This window comes from Euprymna scolopes, chromosome 19 (assembly GCF_053919585.1).
Source record: "Euprymna scolopes isolate OS-2025 chromosome 19, ASM5391958v1, whole genome shotgun sequence".
In the NCBI taxonomy this organism is placed as follows: Eukaryota; Metazoa; Mollusca; class Cephalopoda; order Sepiida; family Sepiolidae; genus Euprymna; species Euprymna scolopes.
Genome location: NC_136500.1, coordinates 76,132,856 through 76,148,303, shown reverse-complemented (window position 1 = coordinate 76,148,303; position 15,448 = coordinate 76,132,856). Strand labels below are relative to the sequence as shown.

Here is a 15,448-nt window from a genome sequence, read left to right as displayed (position 1 = left end):
CCAGGAGACAAAAAAAGATAAAACCAAACTACAAATATTAGATAATAATATAAATAAACAACAAACTAAAACCCGCAAACGTAAGAATAGACACAAGGAGATCCTATGGTTCAACCCCCCGTATTCCAAAAACCTAGAAACAAACATAGCTAGAGAATTTTTTAAAATATTAGATAAGAACTTTAAAGCCCCCCATAGATATAATAAGATTTTCAATAAGAACACAATTAAAGTCTCTTACTCTACTATGCCTAACCTTCATCAGAAAATAATTAGCTCTAATAATAATAAAATTAATAAACTACAAAATGCAACTATACAAAATACATCGGACTGTAACTGTAGAAGAAAAAATAAATGTCCCCTACAAGGCTCATGTAAAATTAAAAATGTTATCTATAGCTGCACAGTATCAAAAACTCCAAATATACAAGAACCTATCAACAGCCATAACTCAACTACCGAATTAAATAATAACACCAACTTAAATCAATCTACCGATCAATTATTAACCAACCCACCACATTATAATTCAACAATAGACCTAACGGAAAATAATCATAATAATCAAGAGGTAATATATATTGGTTCCACATCTGGCCCAATAAAACATAGAATTTCAACGCACAAACATTCTTTTAAAAATAACTCTCTATCAAACCAAACTACTCTATCCAACTATATTTGGCAACTAAAAAATAGCAATATTTCTTTCAACTTAAAATGGCAAATAATTGAGACTTGCAAATCATATAAACCAGGAGATAAATTTTGTACATTATGTACAAAAGAAACCGTAAAAATTTTAAAATATGAAGATATAAAAAGCACAACCAAACTAGTAAATTCAAGACACGAGCTTCTATCGTGTAATCATAAACGTTGGTTTAAATTTAATAAATATAAACCACCTTAAATCATTAAGAATTACTCATTAGTAAAAATAGATTTTTTTTTTTTTTTTTTTTTTTTTTTTTTTTTTTTTTAATAAATTAAGTTAAACCAATTACCGCCCTTAGACTCGTAAATCAAATAATAAATAAAGCCATGACAATTATCTCCCCTTAAAAACTTGCAAAAAAAAAAAAAAAAAAAAAACTCTCTCTCTATAGATATTAACTGTAGCGTCTCTAAATCAAAATACGCTAACGGAAACAATTTACTGCACGAGCGTCGCCCTTTTAAAATTCATCATTCAATAAAATAAAAAGCTATAGCAAACATCTAAATGACTACTTTAAATACAGTTCCTGATTTCAAAAAAAGAAAAACCAAAAGGTAATTATATATCTATATATTTTTAAATCAAATTTATTATGTAAATTCAAAAATATATATATTTTTTCTACTCATTTCTATCTCTAACCTATACCAATTTCCTTATTAATTTTCTTATAAATTTTATATCCAAACCTTTTACTTCAATTTTTCAGATTCATCTGCCTTACTTTTAATGCTAGGTTTATTTTTGGTGTCTTTTCAATTCAATAAAAATCCTCCTAAATTTGCTGATGAGGAGACCGTGCTTACCAAAAAAACTATGTATAATTATTCTACGTGACTTCATGTATACCACAAATAAAAAGCACGGATTTCCGAAACGATCGTACAGATAATTGACTTTGTTGTTGTTCCTTCTTATGAAACTGATTTTTAATTTAATTAAATTTTGATTTTTAAATTTTAAAAATTTTAAAACTTTTAAATTATAAATCACATTACTTAATATTGAATTAGCTCTAGGACATTTAACTATCGAGCTTATTATATATCTAAATTACAACGAGCATTTCCTGTATTTTAATTAAACTAGTAATTTCACTATTACATTAAAATACACTTAGCTCTTTAGACTATTATTCTAATCTCCTTTAAATTATATATATATATATATATATATATATATATATATATATATATATATATATATATATATATATATATATATATACAGCCTTTGAGATTTGAAAAAAAAATCACTCGACCGCCGGTCGAGTGTGAGGGAAAATTTACTCGCCCCAAAATATTTTTGCTCATCTGACTTTATGTCTTTGCTTCACTCAATAATAGTAAATAATTTTACAACAATTCAAGAAATTACCGTGTGTATAATCCAACAAGAAAATATTTGTTTAACTCGTGTAAATTAACTATTTTATTACTACAAACATTTCAGTAAATATTCCACAAAACTTTAAAATACAACACCAGTTTCTTTATATAGCATCATTCATATTATTGTTACATAGAAATAAGAATCATTTCTTTGGATGCTTGACTGAACGATGCGTTTTTTCCTCTTTCAAATGTTTGTCTTTACTTTTGTAAGCATGAAGTGTATGTAGTTGTAGCGTCGAAGAATTTTTTTTCCAAATGAATTTCAAAATCAGAGAGCTAAATGAAGGCGAAATTTTGACTACACACCGAATGTGTTAATTTGACCTGTTGCTGACCTTTAGCATGACCACTCTTTTTTCAATATGATATTCCAACGGTCTCACAGCTAGAGATGAAAGAATTCACAAATGGTGAGACATAGGTCATTCTAAGGCACCGGATATTTGAGGGTCGTAAAATAAATGAGTTCCCCCCCCCCCGTTTCTTTATTTAAAGAAATTTTTTCTACTGGCAGGCAAGTGATTACCATTTTTAGTCGCCCCAAGAAATTTTTGATCGATTATGGCGACCGGTCGTGTAAAGTCTCAAAGGCTGTATATATATATATATATATATATATATATATATATATATATATATATATATATATATATATATATATATATATATATATGTTGAATATGAAAACTAGTGGCTACACATATGCAAATATGTTTCAGCGACAACCCTGCTAGGAAAAATCACATCATCAGGCCAAGAATATCTCCAGAAGTATCAGTCAAAAACACTACCTTTTTATATTAAAACCAATCTATAGGATTATATCATTGCCAAGGGTAAAAGGGGCAACCAGACAAAATAAGTGATCACATAATACAAATTGATGTGGCATCTGCCAATATAATTTTATAGTTATGCTTTTTTAGTTAGCATTAAACATCCGGCTCTACTTTTAGTAGTTATTTAAGGAATACGGATTTTAGAAGAATAAGTCGCAAAAACAATAATTAACGTTTTTTACATATAAATTGATTATTAACGTTTTTAACATTTAAGTTGAGATAAAATCATACATATATATACATATAAACGCAAATATACACACACACACACACACACACACACACACACATATATATATATATATATATATGTATATTTGCGTTTTTATATATATATATATATATATATATATATATATATATATATATATACATACAAGTCTAGTTAGATACGACATATTTTCTTTTTTCTGAGCTATCATTGTAAAGTTACCATTAGTCGAGCAATCTTTTCGTTTCAGCAAGCAAGTTATTCTTAGCTGGATGATGTGATTTTCCCTAGCAGGGTGGTCACTGAAACATATTTGCATATGTGTAGCCACTAGTTTCCATATTCAACATATTCATATTGCTCTGTTTAAACATTGAGCACTCTTTGGTAGACACATTGTGTATTTTTGTTTTTGTTTAAATAACTAAACCATACTACCAATAATATACATATATATATATATATATATATATATATATATATATATATATATATACACACATATATATATACATATATATACACACATATATATACATAAATATATATACATATATATACACACATATATATACACATACATATATATACATATATATACACACATATATATATATACACACATATATACATATATATATATACACATATATATATATACACACACACATACATATAAATACATATATATACACACATACATATATATACATATATAATTATATACATATATATACACATATATATACATATATGCATACACATATATTTATATACATATATACACATATATTATATACATATCTATATATACATATGCATATATATACATACATATCTATATATACATATATATATATACATATGCATATATATATACATATATATACATATGCATATATATACATACATATCTATATATACATATATATATACATACATATATATACATATATACATATACATATATATATGCATATACATACATATATATATACATATACATACATATATATATACATATATATATACATATACATACATATATACATATATATATACATATATATACATATACATTTTTTATATAAATATACATGCACATATATACATATACATATATATGTATACATATATAAACGTATACATGAATATACATATATATATATGTATACATATATATAAATATATATATATGTATACATATATATACATATATATATATGTATACATATATATATATGCATACATATATGTATACATATATATATATGCATACATATATGTATACATATATATATACATATATATATATGCATACATATATATATGCATATATATATATATGTATACATATATGTATACATATATATATATATATATGTATACATATATATATATGTATACATATATATACATATATATACATATATATATGTATACATATACAGTTGGGCGCAAAAATATTCGACCCCTGTCTAAATTTTCTTGTTTCGTTGAATCTATACTTCAAAAATCTTCATAACGCCTTTTAACGGCTAATTATGAATAAATTGTATATTTTTCAACAATAAATGAGGAAAAGTAATTCGAGATTAATAATATATATCAATTTATTTACAAAAAATATAAATATGGATGTTGCAAAAATATTCGCCCCCTTTAATTTAAAGTTTAAATAAAAGCGTCATTAAATTTATTATTTTAGTCTGATCTTGTATTTATTTCCTATAAATAATATTTATGACTCTACTGAATCTAAAATCAGTTCAAATTGAACTTCAATTCCATATTGAATGATTGAATAATTGTTTCAAATAAAAAAAAATTCTTTTTCAACGTCAACAAATCTGCAACTATGACAAAGAACAAAGAGTACTCTGAAGACATTAAAAAGAAAGTAATCGATGCCTACCAGTCTGGAGAAGGTTATAAAAAAATTTCCAAACGTTTTTCTATACCACGGTCGACTATTATGTCCATTATCAAAAAATGGAAAGTTATAGGGATTGTATCAAGTCTTCCAAGATCAGGTCGTCCAAGAAAAATTACAACATGTGGGGCTAGGAAAATTGTTAGACAAGTTTCAATAGACTCTAAATCTAACCTAAAGGACGTGCAGAACGATTTGAAGAATGCTGGCTCAGATGTACACTTGTCAACTATCCGTAGGGCATTAAATCGTGCCGGATTGCATGGACGTATTGCCAGAAGGAAGCCCTTACTTTCCAAAGCTCATCAAAAGGCTCGATCAAATTTTGCAAAAAAGTTCCTAGAAATGCCTATTGATTACTGGAATAATATAATTTGGTCAGACGAAACGAAAGTGGAACTATTTGGATGCAACCAGCAACGCTATGTTTGGCGAAAAGAAAATACTGCTTATAATGTGAAGAATACCGTTCCAACCGTTAAGCATGGAGGTGGATCAATCATGGTGTGGGGCTGTTTCAGTATAAATGGAACTGGAAGATTAACCATAATCGATGGAAGAATGGATTCAGTAAAATATCAGTCCATACTGAAAGAAAATCTTGTTCCGTCTGCGAACCAGTTGGGGCATGGAAGGAGGTATACCTTTCAACAGGACAACGATCCTAAACACACTTCAAAGAGCACTAAGGCATTGTTGAAGAATAATAAGGTGAAAGTTCTAGAATGGCCTTCCCAGTCTCCAGACCTGAATCCAATTGAACACTTATGGCATGATTTAAAAATTGCGGTACATAAAAGAAAACCATCTAATTTGATTGAATTAAAACAGTACTGTCAAGAAGAGTGGCTTAAAATTCCAGTGGACAGATGTAGAAGTTTCGTTAGATGTTATAGGAAACGTTTACTTCCAGTAATCAAGGTCAAAGGAGCTTCAACCAAGTATTAATGAAAAGGGGTCGAATACTTTTGCAACATCCATATTTTTATTTTTGTAAATAAATTTATTTATATTATTAAGCACTAATTACTTTTTATTATTTTTTGTTGAAAACTATACAGTTTATTCGAACTTAGTCGTTAAAGAAAGTTTTAAAGATTATTGAAGTATCCATTCAAAGAAATAAGACAATTTTGGTAGGGGTCGAATACTTTTGCGCACAACTGTATGTATACATATATGTATACATATATATGTATGTATACATATATATATGTATACATATATATACATATGTATGCATATATATACATATGTATGTATATATGTATAGATATATGATATATGATATATAGATATATATACATATGTATAGATATATGTATAAATATATGTATATATATATATATGTATGTATATGTATACATTTACATATATATACATACATATACATACATACATATATATACATTTATATATATACATATACATATATATATACATATATTTATAGATATATACACATATACATATATACACACATATATATATACATATATTTATAGATATATTTATACATATATATATACATATATTTATACACATATATATATACATATATATACATACATATATTTATACACATATATATACATTTATTTATACACATATATATATACATACATATATTTATACACATATATATACATATATTTATACACACATATATATATATACATATATTTATACATATATATATACATATATTTATACACATATATATACATATATATATATACATATAAATATACATATATATATGTATACATATATATAAATATATACACACATATATATACATATATATGTATACATATATATATACACACATATATATACATATATATGTATACATATATATATATATATATATATATATATATATATATATATATATATATATATATATATATACATATTTTTTTAATTTTTTTTATTACATTTTCACCCCAAACAAGGCACATTGCCACTTTGGTATAGGGGGCTACTATCTGGGTCAGCAACTACTGGGGCACTATGTAGGGATTTGGGCAGCAAGATGTCGGTTCACGTTGCACTTGAACTTCTGCATATCAGTACAGTTAGGGAAGCAGGATCCTGGAATGGAATTCCAGAGTCTAGCGGTTCTGGGGAATAAACTACTGGAGTAGAAAGATCTTTTACATCTAGGGATCTCTACTGTGTGGGGGTGGGATTTAGCTGCCTTTTGGGTTTGTCGAGGGTGTCTGCGTCGTGGGGGCACAAGTGTCTGCAGTTCGTCAGAGCATTCACCATTACTTGTAGAACAAGCAGAGAGATGCAACGTTTCGTCGATGGGACAGAGGCTGAAGCTTAGATGCCAGTTCAGGGCCTATCAGATTGGTGACTCTTTTTTGAACCTTGTCTAGGAGCGAGAGACTAGTAGTAGACGCACCAGCCCAGATGTGACAACAATACTCCATACATGGGCGAATGGTGGCCTTATAGAGATACAGGATACTTTCAGGTGTCAGTAGTTTTCTAGCACGGTAGAGAGAGCCTACCTTTTTTGCAGCGGCCGTGGCAATGTTTTCAATATAATTGTTCCAGCTCATGTTTCCTGTGAACGTTAGGCCAAGCAGCTTGAAAGATGTACTCTCAGACAGGGAGTCACTGGCCATTGCTATTGGTGGCAGAGAAGGTTTCTTGTAATAATTGAAGGAAACCAGTTTAGTCTTGGCAGCATTGAATGTGACCATCCATTTATGTCCCCATTCCACTACAGATTGGAGGTCATCCTCTAGTGTTTTTGCCATTTCTTTAGATATGTGTTCATTTGTTTTCCTGTCATGCCTGTTATAGAGTGTAGTGTCATCAGCATATATACCCATCTCAGAGGCAGTTTTGTCGGGGAGGTCATTAATAAATATCAGGAACAATAGAGGTCCAAGAATAGACCCCTGAGGCACTCCCGCATTTATATCACACTGTTTAGATGTTCGACCGTCGAGGACAACCTGGATTTTTCTCTTATCTAAGAAGGGTTTAATTATGCTAAGTATTCTACCAGTGATACCGTATGATTTAATTTTCCTGAGGAGACCCTTGTGCCATACCCTGTCAAAAACCTTAGATATATCTAGAGCTACCGCTCTGCCCTCCCCCGCTTTGTCCAGTGAATGGTATATATGTTCAGAGATTACAGTGAGGATGTCAGCTGTGGAATGGGCTTGTCTAAATCCATATTGTTTGTCAGTCAGAAGTTTAGCATCTGTAAGGTGCCGGACTAGAGCATGGTTAATTATGGTCTCAAATATTTTGGCGAAAAGTGGGAGGAGGCTAATGGGGCGATTATTTGATGGGTCAGTTCTTTCACCAGAATTCTTGAATATTGGTACCACAGAAGTAGTTTTCCAACAGCCCGGAAAGCAGGATTCATTAAGGCATTTGTTGTAGAGTTTGGAGAGAACTGGAGCTACTTCGGCTGAGTACTTTTTTAATAGCACAGCTGGGATGAGATCAGGTCCACATGCTTTTGAAGTGTCAAGGTTTTTTATGATAGCATGTACCTGAGCAGGGGTGATTTTTAGATCGTCTAGCGTGGCGTCTGTCCGCAAAGGAAAGTCAGGCAGGGGGTGGTTGGAAGGGTCCAGTGTGGAGTTCGAGGCAAACTGGCTGGCAAGCATATTAGCTTTGTCGGTTGCTGAGCAAACAACCTTGTGATTGTTGGTTAGTGGGGGAATTGTTGATTGCCCATTATTTACTACACTGTTGTAGATTTTCCAGAAGTCATGATTTCCCAATTTTTGTGCTTCGATGCGTTTTTTAGTGGTTTCAGTAAATTCTCTCTTGGCTGTCGCTATTTCTTTCTTAACGTTATTTCTAGCTTCTATGTACTTCTGTTTGTTTGAACTGGACTTATGTCGGGTAAATCTGCGGTATGCATGCTGCCTTTGAGCAATGGCAGTTGCGCAAGTCAAAGTAAACCATTGGGGAGAGTGGGGCTTGCTATAAAATTTTCGCATGGGAACATGTGCTTCCATTGCGGTTTTGAACCATTCAGTGGTCTCATTTGCACACTGTTCAGCAGGAAGAGAAAAAATATTTCCCCATGGGGCATCTCTGATAAGATCTCTGATGGCTTCCCAGTCAGCTTTTTTATAATATCTCGTTGTTTTGAGCACTGGCTCTTCAGTTTTGGGTCTAGAATTTAGGGCGATTTTAACCATTATCACTGCATGGTCAGCGTTCCCGAGTGGGCTGTCAGCATTTGTTGTACAATCCTCGGGAACTGTAGTCAGAAACAGATCTAGAAGTGATGCTTGTTGTTCTTGCTGGTCAGGGAAACGGGTTGGGAACGTAACTATTTGTGATAGGGAGTGAGATATAGCAAAACTATGTACTGTGCTGCCCGCTGCATCTGTGTGAGTAGTTTCCAAGCCAGTTTTTGTGGTGAACATTAAAGTCACCAAATACATTGACTTATGCGCTAGTATCGAGAGAGAGTGCTGTGTCTATACTGTCAGAGACTTTGTTTATTATGGTGCAGTCCTGGGTCGAGGGAGAGCGGTAGAGAAAATAAAAGTAGCTAATGTTGTGTTATATGTTTAGTCTAAAGCACATAAAGGCTTTTCTAGGTTTGTTTCTCTAGTCAGGGGGAGGGTGTTACGAATGTAGACTCCAAGTCCGCGCATATGTCTGTCAGAGTCCTTACGGAGAGTGGGAGATAGCCAGGCATGTTAAAGTAGTTAGAGGGGATGGAGGAGTGTAGGTTAGTCTCGCTTAGTGCTAAGATATCCGGGGTATTTGTTAGGAGAAATGCTTCAACATCAGCTAAATTAGTTCTAAGCCCACGGATGTTAGTGAATGCAAGCCTCAAGGGAGGAGGCAAGTTGAATTTGTTTGTCCCTAGGCCTGGTTTGAGCTTATTTTTTTATTGTAGTGTCATCATGTTTTTAAAGAGTTTCAGTTAGGTGAGGGGGAGCTGAACAAGAGGTTATGCAGGATATCAGACATGCAACACAATCAGACCATTGGCTGACCTTTCTTCAACTAGGACTGTGGCCTTGGGAAAGCCCATCGGGGATGAGTGCAGGGTCCCTTTGCATGCGCGACATGGCACTACAAACAACCCGATATTATACAACTGTTGATGGAGCAGCCACTCTAAGCGCTACCAAAGAGTTAGGGCTCCTGTACTACCAGTTGGAAACAGCAGCCAGGAACTGTCAATCCAGTACCCTCAGCCCATCAGAAGAAGATCACCCCAATCTAATTGCACAGGCATGCATGGTACTCAAGCACTCCCAAGTGCCCAGTTATGAGGGGTGGGATGTGTCGGGAATGGGGGAATGGCATTCAATGCCCTAGACAAGAAACAAGATCTACCACTAAGTGATTTGTCGATTCACCTGGGATAGTGTCTCTGTGCCTGATTAATAGGCAAAGAAGGAGTATGGAAGCCGGCGATAGACAGAGCCTATCTACTCCTTAAGCAATTTAGGTTTGCAGACTGGTAATTTGTTTGAGTCACCAGCTCTAGGAAGGTTGTCGTCCAAGACTGGAGAGGCCTCCCTCCCCTTTGGTTTAGTTTCAGAGTTTTCCTTCTCCTTGAAGGGTGATCTGGGAAGATCTATTGGGTCCATCAGCCCTGAGAGGGTTTGCTCCGCGCCTGGGTCCTACTCCAGGTATTTCTGCGACCCCGCGTGGTTAGTTAATGTTACAGGGTTAGCTTGTAAAGGTTATATATCTAATGAATAGTTACACACCTCGAAGTCATTTAGGGGCATGCAGTGGAAGTGGTTTTGTGGGGAGGCTTGTTGGTTAATGTTACAGGGTTAGTTTGTAGAGGTTATATATCTAATATATCAAAGTTATTTAGGGGCATGCAGTGGGAGCAGTTTTGAGGGGAGGCTTGTTAGAAAAGCGTTTGTGCGGATTAGGACTTTTACCTTAGGTTTTTTTTGTTTTTTTTTTTATAACTTCATGTTAGTTTGGGTTCAGGATAACGTTATAGTTTGAGTAGGTATTAGGAATTGAGCTAAGAAATTTTGCCCAGTCACTGTATATTTAGGTTTACGGAGGTTAGGGTGTAGGTGCAGTACACTCAGGGTGTAACTGGAGGTACATTTTAGGTTACAATTATATACATGTATACATATATATGTATACATATATATATATATATATATATATATATATATATATATGTATACATATATATGTATACATATATATGTATACATATGTATACAGATATACATTTATATGTATACATGTATACATATATATGTATACATATATATACATATATATGTATACATATATACATATATATACATATGTATACATATATATACATATATATGTATACATAAATATATATATATATGTATACATATATATATACATATATATTTTTTTCTTCACCATATTCCTTCTGCTTCATTTTTTTTGTTTTCAAGTACGATCTTTGACTTACTTGTTGTTTCATCAAATGCTTCTGCATGCAAAATCCGATCCCACATTTTTCTAATTCCTATCTTCTGATGAGAAGGAAAGTATTTCTTTGAAACTCCGCGGATTAAGGACTATCCATTCATCTAGTGTTTCCTTTTCAGATTAAATATGTTTTTAACTCATTTCAAAGTGTTTTTAAACATATTTTATTAATTGTTTGCTCATATATATATACATATATATATATATACATATATATTATATATATACATATATATGTATACATATATATACACATATATACATATATATATACACACATATATATACACACATATATATACACATAGACATATATATAGACATATACATATATACATATATATACATACACATATATATATATACATAAACATACATATACACATATAGTATATACATACATATATATACATATAAATACATATATATACACATATTATATACATATATATATATATACATACACATATATACATATATATACACATATCATATACATATATATATACATACACATATATACATATATATACATATATTTATATATATATACATACATATATATACATATATATATATATAAATACATATATATACATACATATACATATATATATATACATACATATATATACATACATACACATACATATACATATACATATATATGCATATATATACATACATACATATATATACATATACATATATACATATACATATATATATACATACATATACATACATATATACATACATAGACATACATATATAGATACATATATGTATATATACATATACATATATATATATACAAGATGGTAAAATTGAAGTATAATATAAATATTAAAGAATTAATATTTATAAAGTTATCTTAGCTAGATGTAAACTTATATAACCTCATAAATATTGATTCTTTAATATTTATATTATACTTTAATTTTACCATCTTGGATCATTTTGGCAAATTTAATTGTAATTTATATATATATATATATATATATATATATATATATATATATATATATATATATATATATATATTAGCAAATGGGTCAAATTACAATCATCATCATTATTTAATGTTTGTTTTACATACTGCCATGCATTGGACAGTTTTAAAAAATTAACTTCTAACATAATCGATATACTCTCAAATCTAATATATCCTGCACTGTCAGCCAAGCTCCAACACATCAGCACAATTTTGCATCCCTCTGTGTGTTTTACAAGTGCTTTTATGGAATGTTGTTCCCTCTCTATGTACATAGCCACGACTAATCAGACAAGCAGGCAAAATTACACTCCTTCACTGTTAAGGTACAGCCGGCACTAACGAAATTGAAAAACCTATCTGAAGCATTTAAAACTCAAGTGAACTCTTTTGGATGGTGGCATATAGACATTTAGCGAATAGATGCAAAATGTTTACAAAGGGAATAGTTATCTCTCGATAAATGACCAATAAATAAAATAAAATAAACTCTGTGAATCAATGTTAAATCTGTAAATGGGATTTATAACCCATTATGTGGTGCTTAGTCTTATGTTATAAATGAACAACATCTAATAAAAAAAAACAATTTATGCTTATTTAATTTTTTTATTGTCAAGAAAAAAAATTAAAAGAATCAGCTTGGAATAAGAAATGAGGCTATAATTTTTCCGATTCTGTTACCAATCTCGATAATCCAAAAAGTTCGGATTTTTCCAATTCCAATCAAGCGTTCCAACACTAGTTTATATATATCGTCTCACATTACCCTCAAGAGAAGCAGGGATTAGACTACTTCTTGATCAATTCAACAGACAAAAGAGACAATCAATCAATAAGCGTGATATAATAAAATGCCACTACTACTAGTACTACAACATCATCATCATCTACATAATCATCATTAGTTTAACGTCACTGGTATGTGTTCGACGGCTTTTAAAAATTGGCTTACAAATTAACCTATCTCTGGTTAGGGTTTTATTTATCCCCTAGATCTATGTTTATCACTTCCTCTCATGTTTTCCTTGCCTTTCTCCTGTGAACTGAACCTGCTGCTTCAACTGTTCTACATCTACTAACCAACAACTCTCATCCATTCTTTCAACACAAGTCTAGTTAGATACGACATATTAACTAATCCAAAAAGTCTCAAATCTAATAGATCCTACGCTGTCAGCCAAGTTGGTTTAAAAGATCACTCCTCTTCTGCACACATCTCCTTGTACTGTCCCGATTTAATCTTCCTCTGAGCTCATAAGAAAGATTGTGAGTCTTTAAAACTCACAAGCCATCATATCATTCCTATATAAGTTCTTTTCATGCAACGCATGTCCTCAACCCTCACCGGCCAAGTTTCATTTCCAGACAACACACTGCGTATACACGCCGGTTAGACTCTGCCCTTGTTCGACAGTAGTAACACATCTTGAAAACAAGGGAGAAAACTTCAAATAATTCAAACTTGTGCAATTTTGAAAAGCCATTCTAAAGATGAGGACAATGGAATATTCCCTTAAAAATGATTTTCTTTTTAAAAATAAAACTACTTGATCAATTTACGTGATTTTTTGAATACGATCTTTTCTGTCACTGGTACGACACCATACAGAATTTTCCTTTTACTTTTAACTTTTTAAATTCTAAATAAACACATAAAAAATGGCTGAATAAAAGCGTTTAAAAGGATAATTTTGGGTACTTGTGTAGATTGGTAATCTTTTCAACAAACGCATTTCTGGTATTACGTATGTACGTGTCATGTCGAGATTAGTATGATTTCAAGAAATTACGGAAAATAATTCGGTAGAAAAATAATTACAAATAAAATTGAATTTATCAATTTATCGAATTTTATCATATGTTTTAATGTGGAAGAGTTGTGCGACTAATTCTTTATGACAAACTGACTTATTGAGTTAAATCAAGGGTCCGTCATATTTAAACAACAACAAACAAATCTCAGAATGTAATTGTGGATAATTTTGTTGTTGTCGCTGTTGTTAAAATACATATAGCGGATCTACTAGATTATTTTTCATTATTTTTTTAATTTATACTAGTTTCTACGTGACACGTAAATAGGCGATAATGTTTTAATCAGAAATGTGTTAGTTTAAAAGATCATTAATCTACACAAAATTTTCTTTATAAGAATAAAACTACTAAGTCAATTTACATGATTTTTGGTGCACGATATTTTCTTTCTGTTACAGGGAGAATTCTGAACAAACACATATAAAAACGACAGAATAAAAGCATTTAAAAAGATAACATTTTGTGAAAGTTAGTTTTTACTTTAGTTTTTGTTGCTTTGTTTTTAAAGATATAGAGTTTATTTTATGTTTAAACACAACATTGTTATTTTAAAAGAAATCAGTAAATTCATAACATTTAATCGACATGAGTCTTTATGGAATTTTGTTTTTATTTATTACTTATTTTGAACATACACTATCAGCACAATATAAACATTGTCTCACCTGATTGTTGACGCAGTTTTTCAAAACCTCAGGTAAACAAACTATCGTCGGTAAAAAAAAAAAAAAAAAAAAAAAAAAAAAATTACAAACTGTAAACTGTATGCGTTCAAATCTGATTTCAAACAGTTAAATCAGAATAAATATAGATAAAAAAAAAATAAATAAATAAAATAATGATAATGATGAGTTTTAATTTTTGGAGATTAAATTAATTGTTTACGAGATGCGCGTTCAAATTAATTTTACTGCGCATGTCACAAAAGTCATCCAAACGGTGTAAAGTGTAAACATATTCCTATTGAGATTAAAACCGGTAATTCTATTTATTTACTAATAAGCATTGCCCGGTCCTAAAATACGCTTAAATATTATATTTTGATTGATGCAGATTTCGTTTTTTTTTTTGTT

General features: G+C 30.5%; 1 protein-coding gene across 1 annotated transcript in view; it reads right to left on the bottom strand.

Annotated features, from left to right (window-relative positions):
• LOC145239764 (uncharacterized) overlaps nucleotides 1-15,211 on the bottom strand; it is a 46,957-nt gene extending 31,746 nt beyond the window's left edge. The window contains exon 1 of the mRNA XM_080103193.1: nucleotides 15,041-15,211. The gene's annotated coding sequence lies outside the window, so the exon portion shown is untranslated. The remainder of the gene's footprint in view (nucleotides 1-15,040) is intronic.
• Nucleotides 15,212-15,448: the final 237 nt, after the last annotated feature.